At 39.5% G+C, this 5,212-nt stretch overlaps 1 non-coding gene across 1 annotated transcript; it reads right to left on the reverse strand.

Moving 5' to 3' along the window:
• Positions 1-1,236: 1,236 nt before the first annotated feature.
• LOC127740833 (small nucleolar RNA R71) lies at positions 1,237-1,344 on the reverse strand. Its single transcript, XR_008001689.1, has one exon. It is a non-coding gene; the product is annotated as a small nucleolar RNA R71 (small nucleolar RNA).
• Between the last annotated feature and the right edge of the window lie 3,868 nt (positions 1,345-5,212).

Here is a 5,212-nt window from a genome sequence, read left to right on the forward strand (position 1 = left end):
ATTTTTTTTTTAATTTTTCATGTTTGAATTCATAATTTTAAAATCTTATCTTTTTCATATCACATTTTCAAAAACCCTTGCTAACAATTAATGTTTTGATTCGAAAAAATTGTAAGTTTGTTACTTTCTTGTTAAGAAATGATCAATCTTTAAATTCTAGAATCATATCTTTTAGTTTCTTGTTAGTCAAGTCATCAATTTCAAAAATCAAATCTTTTTAACTTCTTGTTCAATCATATCTTTCAAATCATATCTTTTTCAATCAAATCTTTTTTGTCAATCATATCTTTTTAAATTTTAATTTCAAAATCTTTTTCTATCTTCTTATCTTTTCAAAATTATTTTCAAATCTTTTTCAACTAATTACTATTTCTTATGTTTTTCAAAACCACCTAATCACTTCTCCGCTTCCAATTTTCGAAAATCACTAACCACTTTTTCAAAAATCTTTTTAATTAACTAATTGTTTTAGTTTTAATTTTCGAATACTCTCTCTCTCATCTCTTTCTATTTTATTTGCTAACACTTCTCTTCTACTTATAATTCGAACTCTCTCTATCTCCCTCTATGTTCGAAATCTTCTCATTCTCTCTACCTCGTTCCTCTATTCTTCTTTTCCTGTAATACATCAAGAAATCTCTATACTGTGACATAGAGGATTCCACTACTCCCTTTGTTCTCTTCTTTTTCATATGAGCGAAAACAGGGATAAAAATATTCTTGTTGAAACTGATCCTAAACTTGAAAGGACTCTGAAGAAGAAGCTAAGAGAAGCTAAAGCACAACACTCCGGAGAGGATCTTACTGAGAATTTCAAAAAAAGAAGCAGACATGGCAGCCGAACCCAACAACAATGCTAGAAATGCAAGGAAGATGCTTGGTGACTATGCTGCACTAACTTCCAACTTCTATGGAAGAAGCATCTCAATTCCTGCCATTGGAGCAAACAACTTTGAGCTTAAGCCTCAATTAGTTTCTCTAATGCAGTAGAATTGCAAGTTTCATGGACTTCCATCAAAAAATTCTCATCAGTTTTTAGCTTAATTCTTACAGATCTGTGATACTGTTAAGACCAATGGGGTTGATCCCGAGGTCTACAGACTTATGATTTTCCCCTTTGCTGTAAGAGACAGAGCTAGAACATGGTTAAACTCACAACCTAGAGAAAGGATGAACTCTTGGGACAAGTTGGTAAATGCTTTCTTGACCAAATTCTTTCCATCTCAAAAGATGAGCAAGCTTAGAGTGGAAGTCCAAACCTTCAAACAGAAGGAAGGTGAATCCCTCTATGAAGCTTGGGAAAGATACAATCAATTAACCAAAAGGTGTCCTTCTGACATGCTTCCAGAATAGAGCATCATATGTATATTCTATGATGGTCTGTCTAAATTGTCCAAGATGTCATTGGACCATTTTGCTGGTGGATCTCTTCATCTGAAAATCCCTACAGAAGCCCAGGAACTTATTGAGATGGTTGCAAATAACCAGTTCATGTACACTTCTAAAAGAAATCTTGTGAATAATGGGATGACTCAAAAGAAAGGAGTTCTTGAGATTGATACTCTGAATGCCATATTGGCTTAGAACAAAATATTGACTCAGCAAGTCAATATGATTTCTCATAATCTGACTGGATTGCAAGCTACATCCGGCAGTGCTAAAGAAGCCTGCTCTGAAGGAGAAGCTTATGACCCTAAGAATCCTGCAATGGAAGAGGTGAATTACATAGGAGAATCCTATGGAAACACCTATAATGCTTCATGGAGGAATCATCCAAATTTCTCATGAAAGGATCAACAGAAGCCTCAACAAGGCTTCAACAACAATAATGGTGGGAGAAATAGGTTTGGCAATAGCAAACCTTTTCCATCATCTTCTCAGCAGCAGACAGAGAATTCTGAGCAGAGCCTCTCTGGCTTAGCAAACATATTCTCTGATCTATCTAAGACCACTCTCAGTTTCATGAATAAAACAAGGTCCTCCATCAGAAATTTAGAGACATAAGTGGGTCAGCTGAGTAAAAGAGTTATTGAAACTCCTCCTAGTACTCTCCCAAGCAATACAGAAGAGAATCCCAAAAGAGAGTGCAAGGCCATAACTATAAACAAAATGGCCGAACCTGGAGAGAGTGAAAAGGTAGTAATTCCTAGTGAGAAAGACCTCAAGGGACGTCCGCTGACCAATAAGGAGTTCTCTATTGAGGAATCAAAGGAATCTGAGGCTCATATAGAGACCATAGAGATTCCACTAACTTTACTATTGCCATTCATGAGCTCTGATGAATATTCTTCCTCTGAAGAGGGTGAAGACATTGTTGAAGAGCAAGTTGCTCATTATCTGGGAGTAATCATGAAGCAGAATGCCAAGTTATTTGGGAATGAGACTTGAGAGGATGAACCTCCATTGCTCATCAACGAACTGAATACATGGATTCAGCAGACATTGCCTCAAAAGAAACCGGATCCCGGAAAGTTCTTAATACCTTACACCATAGGCACCATGACCTTTGAAAAGGCTCTGTGTGACCTGGGGTCAGGTATCAACTTCATGCCACTATCTGTAATGGAAAAACTAGGGATCTTTGAGGTACATGCTGCAAGAATCTCACTAGAGATGGCAAACAAATCAATGAAATAGGCTTATGGACTTGTAGAGGGATGTCTTAGTGAAGGTTGAAGGCCTTTGCATCCCCGCTGACTTCATAATCCTAGACACTGGGAGGGATGAGGATGAATCCATCATCCTTAGAAGATCCTTCAAGCCACAGCAAGGGCTGTGATTTATGTAGACAGAGTTAGTCCTTCAATTGAATAAGGACTACCTTGTGTTCAAGACTCAAAGATCTTCTTCTGTAGACATGGAGAAGAAGCATGAAAAGCTTCTCTCAATACAGAGTCAGATAGAGCCCCCACACTCAACTTTTAAGTTTGGTTTTGGGATGCCACAATCATGCTCTGAGCATCTGTGAAGCTCTGTAAGAGCTTCCTGTCAAGCTATTGACATTAAAGAAGCACTTATTGGGAGACATCCCAATTTTATTTATCTATATTAATTACTTTCTGATTTTTATTTTCTAGTGTTCGTCTATGTCTTCTTTAGGTTGATGATCATGTGAAGTCACAAAAATAGCTACAGAATTAAAGCAGGAATAAAAATAGCATAAAAAATAGCACACCCTGGAGGACAAGCTTACTGGTGTTTAAACGCCAATAAGGCTAGCAAATTGGGCGTTTAACGCCCAGTCTGGCACCATTCTAGGCATTAAATGCCAGAAATGGCACACAGACTGGCGTTTAATGCCAGAAAAGGGTCTGGTGTCTGGCTGGCGTTAAACGCCAGTAAGGGTAGCAGAATGGGCGTTTAACACCAAAACTGGCAGCTAGACTGGCGTTTAACACCAGAAATGGGCAGCAGCCTGGAGTTTAACGCCAGAAATGCCATAATGAGAAATCCTTGACACCTTAGGATCTGTAGACCCCACATGATCTCTACCTACCCCAACTCATTCTCACTTCTCTTCACACCTTTCCATAAAACCCTTCCCCAAACACCATTCACCTATCGAATCCTACCCTCTTCCCCATAACCTCTTCACCACTCACATCCATCCACTATTTCCCATCATACAAACCACCTACCCCCACCCACTCAAATTCAAAGCATTTCCCTCCCAAACCCAACCCCTATCACACGGATTCCCTCTCCCCCTTACCCTATATATACCCCTTCTTAGTCCTTCATTTTTACACATCACAAACACTCCAAAACCCCCTTGGCCGAACCACTCCTCCATATCTTCTTCTTCTACTCCTTTGTTTCTTCTTTTGTTCGAGAACGAGCAAACCTTTTAAGTTTGGTGTGGAAAAAGCATTGCTTTTTGTTTTTTTTTTCATAACCATTAATGGCACCTAAGGCCAGAGAAACATCTAGAAAGAGGAAAAGGAAGGCAATTGCTTTCACCTCTGAGTCATGAGAGATAGAGAGATTCATCTCAAAGGTCCATCAAGACCACTTCTATAAAATTGTGGCCAAGAAGAAGGTGATCCCCGAAGTCTCCTTCAAGCTCAAAAAGAGCGAATATCTGGAGATCTGACAAGAGATTCGGAGAAGAGGTTGGAAAGCTCTCACCAACCCTATCCAACAAGTTGGAATCTTAATGGTTCAAGAGTTCTATGCTAATGCATGGATCACTAAGAACCATGATCAAAGTATGAACCCGAACCCAAAGAATTGGCTCCCAATGGTTCGGGGAAAATACTTAGATTTCAGTCCAGAAAATGTGAGGTTGGCATTCAACTTGCCAATGATGCAAGGAGATCTTCATCCTTTCACAAGAAGGGTCAACTTTGATCAAAGGTTGGACCAAGTCCTCATAGATATCTGTGCAGAAGGAGCCCAATGGAAGAGAGACTCCAAAGGCAAGCCAGTTCAACTAAGAATGCTTGACCTCAAACCCATGGCTAGAGGATGGTTATAGTTCATCCAACACTCTATCATTCCTACTAGCAACAGATCCGAAGTAACTGTGGATCGGGCATTCATGATCCATAGCATCATGATTGGAGAGAAAGTGGAAGTTCATGAGATCGTACCTCTAGAACTATACAAGGTGGCTGACAAGCCCTCCACTTTGGCAAGGTTAGCCTTTCCTCATCTCATATGTCACCTATGCAATTTAACCAAAATTGTCATATAGGAAGACATCCTCATTGAAGAGGACAAGCCCATCACTAAAAAGAGGATGGAGCAAACAAAAGAGCCCACTCACAGACCTCAACAAGAGCATGAGGAAGTCCCTCATCAAGAAATCCCTGAGATGCTTCAAGGGATGCACTTTCCTCCTCACAACTATTGGGAGCAACTCAACACCTCTTTAGGAGATCTGAGTTCTAACATGGAGCAACTAAGTATGGAGCACCAAGAGCACTCCATTATCCTCCATGAAATTAGAGAGGACCAGAGAGCCATGAGGGAGGAGCAACAAAGGCAAGGAAGAGATATTGAGAAGCTAAAGCACTCTATAGGATCTTCAAGAGGAAGAACTAACCGCCATCACTAAGGTGGACCCGTTCTTTAATTTCCTTGTTATTTGTTTTTCTGTTTTTCATTTCTTATGCCTTATGTTTTGTCTATGTTTGTGTCTTTATTACATGATCATTAATGTTTAGTGTCTATGCCTTGAAGCTATGAATGTCCCATGAATCCTTCACCT

This window comes from Arachis duranensis, chromosome 7 (genome assembly GCF_000817695.3).
Source record: "Arachis duranensis cultivar V14167 chromosome 7, aradu.V14167.gnm2.J7QH, whole genome shotgun sequence".
NCBI classification, from domain to species: Eukaryota; Viridiplantae; Streptophyta; class Magnoliopsida; order Fabales; family Fabaceae; genus Arachis; species Arachis duranensis.